This window comes from Rhinolophus ferrumequinum, chromosome 8 (assembly GCF_004115265.2).
Source record: "Rhinolophus ferrumequinum isolate MPI-CBG mRhiFer1 chromosome 8, mRhiFer1_v1.p, whole genome shotgun sequence".
NCBI classification, from domain to species: domain Eukaryota; kingdom Metazoa; phylum Chordata; class Mammalia; order Chiroptera; family Rhinolophidae; genus Rhinolophus; species Rhinolophus ferrumequinum.
In genome coordinates this window covers 21,495,524-21,516,488 of record NC_046291.1, presented here as the reverse complement: position 1 = coordinate 21,516,488, position 20,965 = coordinate 21,495,524, and the positions used below count along the sequence as shown (strand labels likewise).

Here is a 20,965-nt window from a genome sequence, read left to right as displayed (position 1 = left end):
CAGTGTGATAGCTACTAGCCAAGTATGGTTGTTGAGTATGTGAAATGTGGCAAGTGAAGAACTGAATGAGTAACTGAACATGGCATTCTGAATTCCTTTACTATATAAAAAAAATGTTTTGGTGTGTACTAAATTCCTGCTGAGTCCATTACCAAAGATGAGAGAGAAGGAGAAAGATTATGGATGAAACATGAACCATAGTAATGAGAAAATTTTACACCTCTGATGCAAGCTCAATTATTTTTCATTGTAGTGAATAGAAAAATAAATGATTAATTTTATAAATCTTATTACAAACCAATAGAGAACACCAGTGTCTAATTTATCCTGTAAGAATACAAGTACAAAATTATATATTATTAAAACTATAATGCATTCATTTATTTATTTGACAAATATTTAGTTACACTTGCTATCTTCAAGGCACGATGCTAGGTGCTGGGCATTCTTCAAAATAAATAAATAAACAGAAATCATCCATGTTCTCAACTATCTTGAATATAGTGGCTTCTCTACCAAGATGCCTTTCCTTTTTTGCTTTAAAAATTCAAGTGTAGTTCACTCTTGAAGGACAATTGGGAAAAGATAATCAAGGATACAGAAGCACAGATATTTTTCTCCGGAGGATATAGTGCTTTATAAAGTAACCTGTAGCACACCTTTCTTTAAAGCAATATTTTGTTTTTATTAAATCTAATGTTTTTTATAGCAAACTTTTCGAATGAAAGAAAATGGAATTTCAAGAAACACCTTCAAAAGAATTCTTCTATCTAAGATGAAACTTGGTGTAAAGAATTGCAATGAAATACGTTAACAACCTATGTACATATATTTTTAGTTTTAAAATCACTACAACAAAATTATACTACAGTTGTCAGAAAATATGGCATGCCTTAAACAAGTGTAAAATACTTTTGGAGTACAAGTACTGATGGGATAAATAAGGTACAAGATTAAATGACAGGTAGAAGAAATAGAAATCTGTAAGAGCTGATTAATTATTACAGAAGTATACTCTCAACTGATTGTTCTTAAGTATAAAAAGACTGACTCTGCTCTTTATAAATACCACAGTGCTTCTTTCATTAGATATCTTCTTCTTTTAAAATAAAGATATGTACTGGGTTGATTAATTGTGAAGGTTAAGAAACAAATATTCTGCTTGAAGTATTTAAATGCAGAACTAACCTATAATTAAAATAACAAAAAAGTACAGTGTCATTTACACTTAAAAGATACAATTTTTTGCAGGGCTTTTAAAGATCAGAAATGCATTTTAGTTTATGTCAAAATATATGAAAACAGATATATATCTATACACAAAATTAAAAATAATCATTGACAGTGTGTTCTATGATGTATTATTACAAAAGTAATTGTAAACTATACTATTCCTATTCAGCAGAACAAAAATGATTATAACGGCATTTATTTCCTGAGGCTAAATGCTCCATTTTACATATTATACATACATAAGTTAAGGTTTTATTATAAGTATACCCAAAAGTCTGTATAGTTCACCCACCACAGTATTTGCTCTCTTCAATGAAAACATCACAGAAATGTGTAATAATCATTGTACCAAGTTCAAATGGTAGGGGAATCTCAATATACCCTAGTAATCTTTCATGACCCATCACACAGTGAATATTTTTAAATGTGTGTAGAAACAATTGCTGAAATTATTAACTGTTTTAGACTAACAGAGACAGATGGTGTCTTTATTTTTTGGCTCCAAATATATTCGAATTTATTTTAAAGCCTAAAACATCAATGATCCAAACAAAACCATTAAGGATTTTAGAGTCTTCTGATTTATCACATTTCTGTATTCGTCTTTCCACACGATAGTTCTGTGCTTCTATCTTATTTATGCAACCAGCTGCATTGTCCTTTAACTCCTGTTAACTCCTTTCTGGACTATTCCAACTTACGCTAAATCTTCCTTTGCATGTTACCACACAGAGTATCCTCTCAGAAATGGATACCCCAAGCTTTATATCAAGGTGATGATGAGTTTTACTTCATTTTAATAGCTTTCTTCATGATCACCTTTAATATCCCAGAATTCAAACCTTTAATCACGACCTATCACCCTATTGGCATAATAAAGGTTATTTATCTCTAACTTCCATTTTCAATACCCACATTAAAATTCATCCAACCGTTTTTCAACCAACTCAGCCAACAGTTCCCTTGAATTGCTTTTTCTTTGGCCAGAAGTATCTGAAATGGTGCAAGTCTCGATCTTGAAGATGCCTTTAAAAACAGGATACTATTTTTATCTATTTTTCCATAGGGCACTCCAGGAATACTATTCCACATTTTTATCATTCAGCTGTAATGACATCATTACTTAGGACATGTAAAGTATTTACAACATAATTAGCGTCTATTTTATGTCATAAAGTAATGGGGACTCGTCAGCAATTGTTCTTGCCTTGGCTCCCAAAGCCATATTTTCACAGTTCACTCCAACGAACTTACTGGGTACCTACTATGTGTCATGTACACTGGCATGCGCTGAGCATATAAGATAGAGCAGAGGCATTCAAAAATGAGCATGAGCAAGAGAAAAATATCTCAACAAGGATCTGTAATACTATAATAGGCTTTGAAATTACCATACAAAGTCACCTATGTATTCATTTACTTCAGTGATGCATTTACTTCAGGGAGGGGAATCGGGAAAAGCTAACGACAAGTATTTTAATGTCTAGTTGGGCTTTGCGATTTATGTAGGAATCTGTAAGAAATACCTGAAAAAAGGGGAGCGAGAGGAAGAGCATAGAGGGAACGCAGATAAGTGTAACATGTGTTAAAGAAACCTGAGTAACTCAGTATGGCAATGATGAAGGAATCAGGTGTAGGTACAGAATCAGGGGGAAGATGAGTTGTGAAAAGCAGAATGCAGACAGGCTGTGAAGGACCTAATTATTAGGTTGTGCCTAGAAGTTCGGACTTGGTTCTCTAGGCAGTGGAAGTTTGGGTGCAAGGGTCCACACTCAGGTCTCTGCTGGGAAAGCTCCTTCAAAAACAGTGTCAGACGGATTTAACGAGAAAACGAGAAGAAGCTGGTGGGACCAATTTGGAGACAATGGACACTATAGTGTAATAGCTCCAGGTAGAAGCTGCTGAGGGCAAAAAATTAGGCAGTGGAACGTGAGCGGGAGAGAAGCAGCTGAAGAACGGAGGAAAATGCAAGTTAATCAAACTTGGAGACATGAGGAAGACACGAAAAATGAAGTATGACTTAAAACTTCTCAGTGTATGTAATAGGCAACTGGGGTAGGAAAAACAAGAGAATAATTTTCATGAGTGTCTTAAAGAGAGAAAACATATCTAGTTCATTTTTTTGGATCCATCGTATAGCACAGGCACATTACAGTCAATTAAATGGCGATGAACAAAAGAATAATATCTATTTTTGCAATCAGTCATTTATTACAATGCCCATATCTTCACTCACAAATCTGCTTTTCCAACAACCAAAATATAAAAGTGTTTTAAACATAGTCCATTGTTTGACAGGTAAATATGTACAGGATGAAGGTGGGGATCAGATATCTGAATGCTTTGGGTCATATATCAGAATGTTTTTATCTTCACATATAAGGACACCTTTAGTTTGTGCTCTTTGAGTTACTTGTTTATGAACACTGCTTGATTTTCACAGGATTAATTCCATAGTCTCAATTCTACGTATTCTTCTATAAATTAGTTAAGGAAAGTCTGGGTGACAATCTTTGGTAACTAAACATGTACATGTGTATAAAATATGTATATGTACTAAATACATACATATGTATTATATATATACATACATATATATAATACATATATATACACACACACATACATTCATAATGTATGTAGTATCTATATAGCTGGGCCATACACCAAAGTCATTATTGACATGCTTTTCATGTCAGTAAATTATGAACAGTAAATTTATGAACAGTAAATTTATTTCATCTGCCATAGAACTTCTAAATTATTTTTAGATGTTAAACTTCACACATGGATTGTCTTATCTGATAAAGAAAAAAGATCCAAATATTATTCTGCATAAATGTTCTCCAATGTGATAAAATGATATACCATAATATCTCAATACCAACCACCTAAGAGGAACACAACAGATATTTTGTGTGTGTCCTCAGCCAAGATCGTTCAATTAGCTGCATGACTCAGTTCAAAGGTGATTAATTGGTCCCTGTTTCATATTGCAGAATTACCGTCCTATCTATGACACATGCAGACATTGGGAAATTTTAAATTTAAGTTTAATCACCTTGTCTAAATATTAAACCTAAAGAAATAAGGGGAAGGTTAATTGACATTCAAACCTTCTCTAAGATGGAACAATTTCCCACTCACTCTTACCCAATGACATCTGCTGTACACAATAATTGTGTCAGCAGTCACGGCCTCTGGAGGTGGAATACAGGACCCACCTCCTGTGCTCAACTAGTTGGAGTGATTCGACAAGGACTAGTTTTGCATGAGAGGGTATCCATAACTCCAGAAAGTTTCAAAATAATGACTCCTTGTCCTACAATCCAATCATCTTAGTTAGGAATGAATGAAATGTTTAATTATTACTTTGAAACTAAGGTGACTATTTTGTTCTACTTTTTTCACTATTGTGTTATATTTTAAAGTAGATGTTTTACAACTTCCAGAAGAAATACTGGTATATTCTCATCGAAATAGATGTATTTCTTATATTAAAACCTCTTTCTCTCTCTCTTCTTATAAGTGAGTGAATATTTCCAAACCAAGTTCCATTCCAATAGAATTATTTTGCAATTATTTCTGGATTTTTGTTGTTCTATATATTTGTTAACAGGTGACAACAGATAATTTTCATAGCATTTCTGAGATTTATACTTCCACATTTCAACATGGAAGTGTCGGTTTGGCAGCCTGAGAAGCAAAGGAGGAATTTAATTTTCCATATTCATTTTTACACTTGAAGGCTCATAGTTTTAAAGAAGTTCTAATTTTAAAAGCACCAACTCCTGTCAAGTAGTAATTCAATCTGACATAGTTAGAAGTACATTATATATATTTAAGTAACTATGTCAGTTTCCTAGAAGAACATTTTGAGTCCATCTGCCTAAAACAATGTTTAGTCATCTGCAGAATTTTAAATGTTTCTTTCCTCATAAAACAAGTGGTGGTCAATAATAATGACATTTGGAAAAGGCAGTATTTTACGCATAGTAGGCATTGAAAATATCTGTTTAAATTCATCAGCAAAAGTTCACTAAAGTATTGCAATCTATTTAGAAAGGGAAATGTGATTAAGAACAAAAACTTAAAAGGAACATTTAAACTAATGCAAACTGAGAATCAGCAGACTATTGGAAATAATATTAAAATGATGGTCAAACAAGGTTCTTACCTAGTTCTGTCATCATTTAGCTCTGTGATATTATAAAAGCCACATGCTTAAAATAAATGTTTAAGTGAAGCAGACAGTTTTGTCATGATGAAGAATGAATACATAGGAAATAAAGATGCCTTGGTTTGCAGTCCAGTATTTATATTACCCTCTCTGGGCTTGTTTCCTCATTTTAAAATGAGAGTTGAACTAAATGACCTCCTAGTTGCTTTTCATCACTAGAACATTATAATTTCATGAAGGGGTTTCATAAGTAACCACATGATCAAAATTGCAAAGGTTAGGCCCTGAAAACATTCTAAGATGGATTTTATTTGAAATTTGCTTGAGAAGACAAATATGAATAAGCTAACGGGGATGCAAACAGCAGTAGTCGCAGATCACCTGTTTGCTGAATGAATGAATGAATGAATGAATGAATGAATGAAAAAGCAGAAATTGAATGGCTATAATAAGTGATATTTTTATATCTCCTTATTTTTTTATAAAGTTTTCCGACAAATTATGCATGTATCCAATTCATCCTGAAAAGGACCCTTTGAAAACTGAGTAAATTACTCGGGATCACTAAGACATGAAAAGGTAGAGAAGTGCTTCAAAGACAAGTTCTTGATATCATCTGAATGGATCAGACAGTTATGGTGCCTTTTTCTGCACTTCCTGTTTTCCTGCTTCTCCAGACTTCATCACCTCCCTATCCAATATCCTTTTATGCTTTTCACCAATTATACCTTCATTTGCATCCTCTGGCTATGTGTTTCATATATACATACACGTCCTCTTATCACTCTTTTTCCCTGCCACATTTTCTTTCCTAGACCAGTTTGAAACAAACTTTTTCTTCTATTTTATATTCCATGTTTCATTTAAAACTGATATAATAGTGTTAAAAGTAAATATAAAATAGGGACCGGACCTGTTAATTCCATGAATAGACAAAACCATTTAAGCCAGGTAAGCAAAACTGCAAAACTGAATCTAGCTTATTTCATGAACATAAGCAAAACTTAGCTTAGCTTATTTCTTGTAAATGCCTCTGACAATCATAAACTTGCCATCTTCCTAAAAAAGGTATGAAATAATCACTTTTAACGAACCTCCTGCCATTGGAAACTCCCGTTGTAATAAATGATTGCAAAGGTTAACAACTTCCTCATTTTCACTTCATAAGCCATCCTATAATTCATGTCCCTCAGCTTCATATCAGTTTTTATTTTTGAAAGCTCCACCAAGTTCATGAACTGTTCTTATATGCACAATAAACTCTTATTATATACTATCCATTGATTTTGTGGTTTTAATTTTGCTATTTCTGGATTTTTGACAATAGCCAAGAAATAAAGCTCAGTGCTATATCTAACCAAGAGCAGAATAAATGATTACCATAAATTTTAAGTGATATTAGATACAAGAACCAGAACCGCCAATTTCTACAGCCCCTGAAAGTATTTAAAGCACCCTAAAGATTCTCAAAAGTCTTTATTCTGCTTTAAATAAAATCTGTTTTATAACAATATTTAATAAACTATTATCCACTTCTAAAAGTTTAAAAGTATTATTACAATTTCAACACTAGCAATTTCCTTTTTGTCTTTAAAACTGTATGCTATTTTATCTGCATTAGATATGATATTGCTATTTTTAGAGCAGGACTGAAAACGATCAGTTTAAAAGGGAGTTGTAAACATTCAAGATAATTTAAAATTCAACATAACCATTTGAACACAATAGATTTCCTTTATAACTTATCCGCCATACTACCAATTTTTTTAAAAAAATATTCAATGGTTACAAGTATTTCTTCTTAGGAAAATAATTACTTTCTCTCTATTATATCAGTATGCCAATGCTATAAGGATCAATCAAATCTAATTTTTCCAAAATGTTAACTGTTTCAATATTTAACTTAAAAAAGAAGATGAATCAAAAGGAACTAAACAGCTAAGAAATAGATTTCTTTCTTTATATCATTTAACTCACCAAGGAAGTGCTTTTAAAAATCTATGTATGATACAGTGAACGACGGTTTTCAACTAATAAACAACTCAGTACATATTCTGATTAATGCAAATAGCATCATTTATTATTTATAGATATAGCAGGAAATGATATTTTCACTGTCAAAGATCAAAAATACTACAAAGTTTTCTCCCAAAGTGAAACAATTATGTGATTTTTACATTTGAATATATCTTAAGATAACATGGTTTCAGAGAATTAGGCACTCGGAAACACTTGGGACAAAATTAAACGAAGTTATATTGCTAAAGTAACTGTAAACTTCCTGTAAACTATCAATCAAACTGTAAACTATCAATGAGTTTATCCTGAGCATATAATGTCTACTACATATACACACACACACACACACACACACACACATATATATGTATGTATACATATGTGTATACATACATGTGTGTATACATATGTGTGTATACGTGTATATATATATATATATATATATATATATATATATGTATATATTACATATACCAGGGGTGCCAAAAAAAAATGTATAGAAGTGGACACTGGTGTCAACGTTGCTCAAGCAGCAGTTCGCCATTATCAAAAGTGTCTGGATGCTGATGGTAACCACTTTGAGCACCTCTTGTAATTGCAGAAGTCAAATGTGACTTGTATTTATCTTTTGTTATGGGTACATATTGAGTATTATAATTTAATAGTTTTTTTTCCTTTCTTAAAATGTGTAGACATTTTTTTGGCACCCTCTGTATACACCCTCTGTCTATTACGGCCATTCTTTGACCACAATTGCAACTTCCAGCAATGGGACTGTAATTTGCTGGTTGCACTTTTAAAAGATGTTATTGTGTCTTGGGTTCCAACTGTGTTTAGCACTATAAAAAGCTTTTCAGATTCTCATTTCCTGAGTTACTGCTTCCTAAACACAATCATTGCAGTGATAAATCTCTTGCAGCTATTCATTATATATCAATAGATTTTTAAAGTTTTTTGGAGAATAAGGCTTCAAATATGAGACCAACAATTGATTTGTATATTTGTGTTTTTAACAATATACACACAGTCAGATTCTCAATGCCTTCCATAACCCAGTTTCTCCACACATAGTCAACCTTTTTTCTCAGCCCTTTTCAACAGTACAAGGGACAAGTGTCATGCCCTTGGGCCACCCAGTGCTTATTCCTGTTTCTAATATATTCCCTATGTTCTTCTTTCTGGATCGAACACCAGCTCTCTTTAGCTCTACTTATTAATACTGAAGCATTATAAATTAAGCCATACTGAACTTCTCAAAATCTTCAGAAGACTGTAGCACATATTGATCGTGACATTCTCTGAAATTCAGTTGCACATATAGTCTGTACTATCACACAAGTTCACAATAGGTTGTTTTTTGTTTTAAGTCTGTTCTTTATACCTCTACAAGTCGAATGTAAAGATGTCAAGACTATTATTTCATTATTTGTTGTAACTCACTCCAGACTATGATATCACCAGCTGTACACTGTTACACTGTTCCAAAAAAAACAAAGATACTTTTCTAACAACACATCTAGCTAGGGAATAGTACCAGTTTCTATGTGATTTACCGTCACAACCCCACCATCATTAGTCCCAGCATGGAACAGTATCTGCCTTATTTAAGGGACCTATTTTTTACTTACTTCAACCACAGATTCAGGTGCTACATTGCACTGAATATTTCCATAGTCTCATACTTGCCTATCACAGTACCAAGTTCTGCCAGCCATACAATTATGCAAATAATAATACCTGGCCAAAGAGAGACATTCCCTGAAGATTTTCCAGTTGGAATTAAGAAAAGGAGAGTAACTTATTCCCTGAAAGACAAAGTTTGAAAGGTGTTGGCAGCTGTAGTACCACTCAATAGAGAAAGTTAATCTGGGAGAATAACATTAACATAGAGTGAGACCCACAAATAGACAAAAAACAAGAATGGTGGTCCCTAGCATTAATCTAGTTCTTGATTCAGTTATCTCTGAGGTTTGCATATGTCCTGGCTCTTCCAGAAGATGGGTAAATGGAACCCTTTTGTGGACATACAAAAGGTTAGTAATATAGAGAAAGGGTTACTTATTATTTTAATGTGTTTCTTTTTTAGTATGGATATGTTCTAAATTTAGTTCAAGGAACAAATATCATTTCTGCAAAAAAAAAAGAAGTAGACACAAATAAAAGCTGTCCTGTGGAATGTAAGTGATGTTTTTATTTATAAGTAACATAGTGATCAGATTATAGTTCTTAGTCTTTTCTACAAGTAATCGATACTTCATAGAAAGGTGAGAAAAAAACTATATGCGGCCTAGACCAAGAATTACTTCAACATTCATGTGAATTTCAGGTGTGATTAGAACAACTCAAATATGAGAGGGAATGAGAGCAGTATCTTCAACATTTTGACTAAAGATATATTTCACAAAGAAAATACAGCTGGAATGGTGTCTCATTGCTAACATTCATCTTCCTACTTGATCAAAATTAGTATCTTATAATTCATTTCTAAATCTGAGAAATTTTCCAAGCAGTTTTTAGAAATATATTCCCATTTAAGAAACAGTACTCGTCTATGTTCATTAACATAAAATTCTAAGAAAGAGACTCACAAAGTCTTTAGGTTTCGGTCTTCAGGTATTAGTTCCTGTCAACTCAACAAATAGCTATTTACAAATGACTATATATATTTTACGTATAGCCTCATATTTCTAAACTACATATAAAACAGAATGTCACCATATCACAACTCACTATTACTGATGTTTGTATACAGCACAAGTTCTAGTACCACAAATATAAGTAACAAAGATAGTAATATTATTTAAACCTGAAAATCTGTAAATAGGGTTAATACTATATTACAGTAGTTAAAAAGGAACTTTTTAATATGTACCTATAAATGTAACTTAATGCAGAGAATTGAGTTTTAATATTTGGTTAAACTGATTACAAAGATGAAAAATAGGCTAATATATAACTTTAACAGAGGATAAACATAGGCAAACTTGAAAGAGTAATATTAAGCAGATGATTTAAAATGACTGATATTTGTTTCATATCATATTAACACATATGATATTAGAGGTTTGCATCTTATAGTTCTGCAGAAATCCGTGATTAGAATATAATAACCTACTACAATTAAGAATTTCTTTGAAATACTCTTGATATCGTTATTACTACTAGTAGTACAACTAACAAATCAAGATCTCTGCAGTATTGAAGTTAAGTGTGATCTAGTTCAATGCCACAGCTTCGTTTCCCATAGCAGTCCTTTCTCTCCCATCTCTACAAAGAAACAAACAAACTGTTTAAGTGGAAAACATCAGATTGTTTTACAAATATTTCTCCAGCTTTACTGAAGTATAATTAAACAAGTAAAATTGTAAGGTGTTTAAAATGTACATCGTGGTGATTTGATATACATTTATACTATGAAAGGATTCCCACCATTTAGTTAACACATTAATACATTCATCTCTTCACATTTTCTTTTATTTTTTTTTATTTTTGTGAGGACATTTAAGTTCTGCTCTCTAGAAAATGTCAATTACATAATATAGTGTTATCAACTATAGCAACCATGCTTTATATTACCGTGTTTCCCCGAAAATAAGACCTAGCCAGACAATCAGCTCTAATGTATTTTTTGGAGCAAAAATTAATATAAGACCTGGTCTTATTTTACTATAAGACAGGGTCGTTATAATATAATATAGTATAATATAATATAATATAATATAATACAATACAATACAATACAATATAATACTGGGCCTTATATTAATTTTTGCTCCAAAAGACACATTAGAGCTGATTGTCTGGCTAGGTCTTATTTTCGGTGAAACACGGTATATCCTCAGAACTTATCCATCATATAGCTGAAAGTTTGTACCCTTTTACCAATCTCTCCATCTCTCCAAATATATATATATTTCAATGACATCTTCTTTATTCATTCACTGATGGACATTTAGGTTGTTTCCATATATTGGCTATTGTAAATAGTGCTCCAGGAAATGTGGAGGTGTAGATACCTCTTTGTTATCCTGTTTTCATTTCCTTTAGATATAAAAGACCAGATTGTTTTTAAAATCTTTCACTGTAATATGAATGAAACATGTAGCCATTTTCTACAATGATATATTCCTTCTCCAATTATTATAGTTGTTATTTTATCTGGGGCAGAAATCATAAAAGAGATTCAAAGTTCCACTTTGCATACATTGATTCTTTCACTGGTCAGTTATTAACGCTAATAACACTGCTAGAGTAATTTAATAATGTTATATGTATTCTAGCAGTGTTGTTATCATTAACAATTTACACCAATTATTATAATTATTTTCTATTTTCATGATAGTCAGTTACAAATCTAGATCACATTTACTTAATTATCCAGTCAGTTAACAAAGATAAAAGAGAGATTTTAACAACTGTTGTCTGTTACATCCTCTGACTAAAATTAGAGACAATGTTACTGGCACTTGAGAATTTTTACTACTTTCAGTAAATACAGTCTATTTCTGTTACAAAAATTAGGAATTCATTTGTATGTCAACTGTCTATCACTTTATAATTGTATAATTTGTTACATATTTAATAATAATAATGCCAAATCTAATACATGCCCATCACATATATTCAAAATAAATCACTAGTGTTCAAGCTTATCAATTACATTGTTTAATAAATAGATATAGTACATTATCAAAGGTATATATTTTTTTTAATTCAAATTGCCTTCTAAAAGGAAAGGACAGGGAAAGAGAGGGAGCTAAAATTCCTTGAAACTAAAAATATATATGAACACAACAACACTTTAATGTAGATATTACTATCTCCATTGCACAGTTAAGGAAACAGAGGCTCAGAAAGTGCAAATAAATTGCACAAGAATTGCATAGCTAGAAATTGGTTGAGCTCATTTGAATCCAGATGTACCTGGCTCTGAAGTCTTTCTTTACTTTTGCACTATTACTTAATTGACTTCTTTTACTCTTTATAAACAAATAGGCAGTAAATAAAGAAAAGTTACTACATATTTAATTTGAGAAGTCTGGAGTTCCATTAAAAAAAAATCACCCACTTGAAGTAATTTTTAATGAAGATAAATGCTAAGAGGCAAAAAGTGTATATATGGAGAAAGCAGTACTTACTACCTATGCTAAAGGAATAGATTGTTTTTAGTTTCGTTTCAACTGCCACACTACATTATTTTTAAAACATATAATTACTAGAAAAATAAATTACTATAGAAATGATCATGTGCTTGGATGTCACAGCAAAGTCAAATTGGTATAAAAATTTCTAAATGCTTACTCTCAGTTTTTGCACTTATCTATAAAAGACTGGCACCTATCTGTGGACCACACTTTGAGTAAAATTGAGCTAGAGCACAGGTGATAAAAAAGACTTTAACACATTAGCTTATATATTAGCAAATATATTTATGCACCTAAATTACATTAAAATTAAAAAAAAATTTCTATCCCACAAACTATTTGTTGTGAAATCTTGTTACTTCATCAAGTTTCTTTTCATTGTAGCCTATATAAAAAAAATAAAGGTTTATGTAAGATCAAGGAAGTTGAAATTACAATAGACCATATATATCGACTTACTAAACCAGGTAAACAGAAAGCATAGCCCCGTCAACTCAGGTAGCATTCATTTTTGTTCCGTGTGTGTGTGTGTGTGTGTGTGTGTGTGTGTGTGTGTATGTGTGGATACATAAAATAGCTATTAAGTATCGGCCTGCAGCATTGTTAATTACTTTTGAATATAGTAATTATTATTCTGTAGTGAAAATTATTTCATCTTTTTTATGACAAGCTCAGGGGATATGATTTTTTCTTGAATATACTGATAATCACAGCAAAGGAGAAACAACCATGTTTCCCCGAAAATAAGACTTAGCCGGACAATCAGCTCCAATGTGTCTTTTGGAGCAAAAATTAATATAAGACGTGGTGTTATATTATAACATATTATATTATGTCATATCACATCATATTATATTATATAAGACTGGGCCTTACAGTAAAATAAGAACTGGTATTATACTATATTGTATTATATTATATTATATTATATTATATTATATTATATTATATTATATCCGGTCTTATTTTACTATAAATCTAGTAAAATCTTTACTATAAGATTATAAAATCTTAAGTCTTTACTATAAGACTTATAGTAAAATAAGACCGGGTCTTATATTAATTTTTGCTCCAAAAGATGCATCAGAGTTGACTATCTGGCTAGGTCTTATTTTCGGGGAAACACGGAAGATGACTACTGTTGTGTTTATCCTTTCTATCAAAGCTGGCACGTAAAAACAAGCTTCTACACTTGCTATTTTCAAAAATGTGGCAGCAGTTCATAATAGATCCCTAAATGCATTTTGACAAAGTGAAAATTTGTTTCACATCATGAGATCTGGGCAATGATTCTAAAAAATGTGATAATTAAATTCAGAAAACATGAAATAGATTTTTCCCATAGCATAGAAGTAGCTTGCTGTAGCATACTATATAATAACATTGTTATTTAGTTTTTAATTTTCTTTTTCAAATGTTATTAACCAAAGAGTAGACTTAAGAACAATGGCTAGGGTAGTAAGATTAGTACTTACTGATTACTCAAATAATTATGAACTTTTTTGTGATTTGGGAATAAAACTATCTTATGAATTTTGGTATATGGATAAAACTACAGCTTACTAATACTAGAATTTTCATTTATTTAGCATTTCCTTTTCTCAGAGTGCATAAAGAAAATCTAATAAAAGTTTATGGTAAAATTTTGAATTAACCAAATAGTATCGATCAAAATCTATGCAGAGCTTTTACTGTTTTGAAAAAATATTTCATAACATCATGAAATTGAAGTATGTGTTTTAATATTATCACTAATTCTGAATAGAAAAAAAGATGTAGCTTTGATAGCACTTTATAATAGCTAATAAAAGTCAATCCGTTGTGGAAATTTTCTTAATATTATAGTGTAATACTTAATAAAATACAATATAAAAGTTTGAAAATCATAAAATACAAAATAAACGTATTTTTTTCAATTATTTGATTGATGGCACTATTTCCATTTAATTGCCCTCAGTAGAGAAGATAATGCATTTGAACTAGGTGATGGAAAAGCCAATTAACAGTCAAATATGCCTCCCAATATGCAGGCAAAATAGTGACTTATTAGAGTATATGATCAGTGATGTCACAAATATGGTACATTTGCAAATAGGAGTTCAGTAAATTATTGTTTACATAAAACATGTTAATATAGGAGGGATGTAAGAGTAACAAGGTTTAAAAGAGCTAATTTCCTGGTTGCTGAAGCAACGCTTCACACGCCTGTAGCACACTGGTATTAACTTCATATTGCATTGGCAGAGGAAAGCTTTAATTGATGTTATTACTGGAATGGCCACCATGGCATGGGATTAGTATCTCTCGGCTGCCAAAGAAATAACCAGTGACATGCCAAAAACTTACCCTGAGCTTCAGCAGGACAGGAGCTTTGGAGAAACATGCTACGTGTTAAAGCTTTCTGTGAATAGACTTTCTGAGAATGTTGGGGTTCCCAAGGGTTCTGTCCTTGCCCTGCTGTTCTATTTAGTCTCCTTGATTGACTCCTCTACTCCCATAATTTCAGTATCCACAAAACTCCCCAGCCCTGCCCTCTCCTAAGAAATCCAAGTTGTTACGTTAGCTGCCTGCTGGTTAAGTATTTCCAATAGAACACTGCATACACACCTTAAATTGAACTTGCCAAAACATAAGCTTGTCATATTCCCTGATACTTGCCCAGTCTCCTTCTTATAGCCTCTATTTCTGCTGGTGGTGTCAACATTTCCCAACCATTCAAACTACAAAGCTTGAAAAACCTTCTTAATTCTTGCTTTTCCTTTATTATCCGCATCCCTAACTTTCCTCTGGCATCTCCCATCATGCCAGCTTCATGGACAGGTAACATGTGCCATCAAACAGGGCTGCTTGCTTAGAAGGCTCCCACGCTTCTCTATTCTCCTGTCACCATCTTGAAAGTGTGAATAACGTTTTTTACAGGAGCCCTGCATTTTCTTGCACTGGGCCCTGCAAATTATGTGGCCAGTCCTGCCTCCCATGCCCTTTATCCTCTGTAAAATCTGTCTTATAGCTTCTAAACCTACCATGAAAATATTCATTTGCTTGTTTTTGTTATCCTTTTCCCTCTGCTGGGATTGTCTCATGTGCTGATCAAATCCTCAAATATTCACCTCCCCCAGCAATCCTTCCCTGCGTAATTAAGCTAGGTTAAGTATTCCCATAATAATACCATTGGAATAACTCTATTATTTCAATTACAAGGCTATTATTACCTGTGTTTGTATCTCTTATGTTTGATGAGCTCATACAAAGGAAGGGAGTAGGAATTATTTTGAAACTAACATAGTAACACACACACAAAAAACACACAATAAAGTTTTGTTATATGAATGAATAACATGATGAAAAAAAGTATAAGTCTGCTTTTTAGTCGCACAAATGAGTGTGCTTTCAGAGCAAAAAACTATTGGAGTTTTTTTTTTTTTTAATCAAATGAAAAAAATAAGACTTGTATTATCAATTCTACATGCTACACGGTTTTGGAATCTATCCATTTCCCTCCAATTTTTTCTTCACCCCGACTCAGTCTGATAGCTTTCATCTCCGGCCTGAGCTATTGTAATGGGCACTCGTGCCTTCCTTCAATCCATTTTCAACAATGCCGTCAGAGGAATATTTCAAATAAAGATCAGATCGTGTATCCATCACAATTATTCCTTGTGTACAGCCTTCAGATTTCAGCTCAAACAGTACTTCGTTAATGATGTCTGTAATAATTACTTGGACCCATAAATTAAAACAGATCACCCATTCCCAAACACAGACACACACACACACAGGACACACACAAAAAACACACTTGTAATGTCTTTGAATATACTTTTCGTTCTTAGCACTTAGCTGAGCTTTTAACTTATAACTTTTACTGACATAACTTGATAAATACAATCTCCCTCAGTAGATTGAAAACTTTGAGTTAGGGATGATGTCTACTTTATTCCACATTCTATCACCAGTATTATACCTGGCAGATATTAGGTACCTAAAAATGATTTTTGAACTTAATATTGCATGGCAATATTTTGTTTAAAAAAATGGCATCGATACTTTAAAGACTATCTTGACAGTAGATATTATCCTCATTCTCTTCTGCCCAGTTTAACACAATAGTTTGTATCAGTTGCCCTGATTCATGGTTCTTTATACTGTACTTCAGTAAACTGCAAATGTGACAGTATCTCTACAATTTCCTAAGAAGCATTCCATAGCACATTTGTTTAGTTTGCACATCTGAGTTGTTCCCTGAATACCCTACTGCACATCTGAGAACTCCAGGGAAAGGATGCAGAAGGACCCCTCCCATATGCACAATAAACAGGACTTCCTCACACACGAGCAACACAAATTTTCAAGTTTTATAAATATGCAACAAGGGACTGTATAAATATTTTCCTTCCTCAAACCCACAGGGCTTCAAACATTATTTTAAATATGTCTTTTGAAAACTGCCACATGCGCATAAAATAACTCAGAGCACGGCTTCTCCATGAAGCAAAACCTAAAGATGATACCACTTAAGAAGTCTATATTCAACGATAAGGGTCCTATTGAACTATTTTTCTGCTTCTAACTGTGCTTTCAGAATGGCTTCTAGAATATTTGCTCTTATGTGTTCTAAATCCCTATGCCTGGTCTCCTCACCTATAAAATGGGGAGGAGATTAGTAAATGGTACCTCCATTACTGTGTAAAGATTAAATGAGGTGATCTACATCAAACACTTAGTATAATGTTTCTCAACTTTCGACTAGCTAATCAATCTTAGCTAAAAATAATAACTACTCCAAACTTTGTAAGAGTCTGGAAATCACAGAGATATGAATAAAAATGAGAAAGCATTACAGAGTTCAAACTGGAAGGCAAAAACCAAAGCTGAAAGCTAGCCTGCGTCTGTCAGGCATTTGGGTTCTCATTAGCTCCTTTCTGGCACTTGTTTTTCTCTCCATACTCCTGCCACTTTGATAGCGATGCAAAATACCTCCAATGCAATCAGATAAAGAATCCAAAGGCATTATAATTAATTTGACTGAGAACTAGGCATGGAAGATAAACGTGAGGTATGCCTTCAGGAACACAAACACTTTCCATTTATCTCTATTTATCCACATGTCAATTAATGAACCAACTGGCTATAAGTCTTTTAATAAGAAGTAATCATTTCCAACTGAACTTGCCAAGTTCCTATAATTCAAATCTACGTTCTGTGGTGACTTTTAAATGAAAAGAAAACATGTTTTTAACAGCAACATTCCTTTCTTGAATATTTCCACTTTATTGCTTTTGAATCGCCCAAGTTCAAATGAGACAATTAAATGCTGTGTCTTTTTTGTTGTTGTTGTTCAGAGGCGAAAGGAAGGTAATTTGCTGCTTCACGCATCTGTTTCCTCATCAGCACAGTGAGGACGAGGCTAATTAGGGGATGAAAACAATATGGTCATATGGATAGGCCAGATTGCTTGTCACTCAGTTTTTCAATACGTGGGCTCTGTTTTGGGGACAGGAAACAGATAATGATTCTCTGGCATCTCTCTTGCAATACATGAACAGAAAGAACTGTGAAGTGTTCAGATGTTTACCTGCTTATTTTTAGCATCCATTCTAGGAATAATCTTACTGGGCTGAGTCATATATTTTGTCTTTACAAGAGTAGTCTTTATTGGAAAGCTTCAATCAAAGCTACCAACTTCCATCGAGAACACAGAAATCCAACCAACCCACTTGAGTTCAATTCATTATTCTGAAATAGTCTATGGGCCAGAAAAATGAAATCCAAGGACAGGTAAATAAAATGTGCCCCACTTTCAGAAAGTCCAATTTATCAAAATGGATTCAGTAGGGGAAAATTAACATCTGAAAATATAAGATTAATTCTAGAGTTTGTACCAGACGTGTTTTGGTGCTGGTCACTTTGCACCAGGTAGAATTCAGACATAGGATGTCCATTCACAGGCCTGGCTTGAAAGTGGGAGCTAGCACAACCAGGTTATCTCTCTTGGACATTGTATTAGAAAATGCCAAATGGAAGAGTGCAAAAGAAGTTGAAACATGCCCTGAGATATTCACAAGTAAGCACAGGCAAAAGTTATAAATGAATATAAAACATGAGCGAGCAAGAATAGCTAGATGGTAGAAATAGTCGTCTAGAAAAGCAGAGCTATTATGAGAGAGAGAGAGAGAGAGAGAGATATTGAGAATAAAGGAAGGGACGGTCTCCTATCCCTGACAGCTCCAGGATCCTATTCCCCTAAAAGTTCCAGATTCCTAGTGCCCTGAAGCCTGCAGGTACCAGTTACAAAGCCTGACCGTTTTCCTCATGCTCTGTGTTGGATTTCCCCAAAAACCATTGTCTCCCTTATTAATAAATGTCATAAACTGTCACCAACTACTCCAGCTGGATTGAATCACCAGTTTTCCAAGAGATTTGTAAAAATGGGCGGACATTCTTGTATCTCAATTACCAGCAGAAACCCTGCAGCTCTCTCAAAAGACCAATTTGGGGAAGAAATAGTGACTGATTGTCTCCTCCTCAGTCTGTCTTGGGTTCTCACTTCTGCTCTATTCTCTCTCTAAACCCTAAAATTTGCCTTCAGCATCGTTGTGCTTTTTCTGCATCATGATTGTCCTGCTGGGTACCCCCCTATCCCTGTGCTCCCCAAAGTACCACACATTCAGGGGTGTTTGTATGGCCAACTTTATTAAAATTTGGAACTAGTTGGAGTGGTACGTTACAGCAAGTGACTTAAATACCACACATCCTATTCCTAAAGTCCCTCAGCCATTCTTATAAAAAAGGAATTCTACTCATTATCTTTTCTACTCAAGTCCCATTTCCTGTGATGTTTCTAGACTCCCTTTTATGCCTCTGATTTCCCCCTCAAAGCCCGTAAACCCTTATAATCTTTTAGAGCTTCCTCCTCTTAGCTTAACCATCCAGACTCTGACCAGGAAATCTTATCCACATTACCCTTAAACATGCCAATTAAACTATAATCCGAAAGATAACCCCTTCTCTCCCCAAGAGGGATTCTGGGGTTTCAATTTAAGAAAAACAAATGTTTCATGAAAACGAAAGCACCAAACATTGAGTATTTACTGTGTCCCAAGTGCTATGCTTAAAAGCCATTAATTCATATGTCTGTCTCCCTTATGTTGAAGCTTCTATTAATAGCCCTATTTTAGCGACGAGGAAACTTGCCCGAGGCCCAGAATGGAAGGAAGTACAGTGCTGAGCATGTAATAGAACCTGAACTAGAACCAGAACGTCCACTCACAATCCCCACGATTCTGCCTCTGTCTGGTTGCTCCATGTGTAACCTTACAAAAAAGCTGATAGGCTGACAATAGAAAATGCATTTGGCATTTCTCTGGGATATGTTCTGTGGAGACCATAAGCTCTAGGACTGCTGAAAGACTAGAATAGCAAGTAGTAGAACGCACAGAAGTTTTGATGAAAGCCAATGTCATTTTAACAGATGACTTGATGATGATTTCTGCCTAACAGAAAGTCCTGGTCTCACATAGTACATCTCCAATGAAGTTTTGTATGTTATTCAAAGACATTCCTGCATTTGTGATAGTTCCTTTTTTTTTTTTTTTTTTTTTTTTTTTGCTGTCATGTTTACAAAGAAAACTTCTAAAGGTATTTCTTCATATTTGGGCTTCTCAACGAAGAAAAGCAAGAACAAATGATCACTTTTAACATTTGTGGCGGTTAATTATTACTTGGGTGAAGACCTATTTTCAACTCTGCCTCTAGGCAAGTAGGCGACATCAAAGGAAGATAAGACATTTAAAATACTTCCTAATAACTTGGAAAAAACAATGTGCTTCATCTATTCAATAACACACCACATTTCACTGAATATCTATCTAAAGCAAAGACTCCTAATGCTTGTGAAATCAGACCTTGTTAATACAAGCATACTATCGAGTGCACTTTACTGGGAAGACACAGTATGTAAAAAGCGTGGTATGTTGGAGAAACCCAAAGCAGGCTAGGGTGGGGAGCACACAGAGAAGAGTAGCAAGAGAAAAGACAGGTAAGAAAACACTATCGTATGCAGGGCTTTCTCAGCCAAGGTGGAGAGTTTAGATTTTGTTTAAAGAGAAATGAGAAATCTTTCAAAATAACTGGATAATACTCTCCATGAGTCTTCCAATAAGAACGAAAGAGCCACTCTATTCTTATGGCACCCATTTAAAGGTAGTGCCTCGTGACATAATACATGTGTGTCATGAAGTATGCATGTAAATACCACGTTTGTGAATTGAATTGCGATGTGCTGCTGCTTTTGCCAATAACAGGGAGACACCACAGAGAGGCAAGCAAGCGAGCCATATGTGTTGTTGTTGGCATCGCTGACACGTGGTACAGTTATGGCATATGCCTT

At 33.6% G+C, this 20,965-nt stretch overlaps 1 protein-coding gene across 1 annotated transcript in view; it reads right to left on the bottom strand.

Moving 5' to 3' along the window:
- ERBB4 (erb-b2 receptor tyrosine kinase 4) overlaps nt 1–20,965 on the bottom strand; it is a 1,062,086-nt gene that overhangs the window by 981,750 nt on the left and 59,371 nt on the right.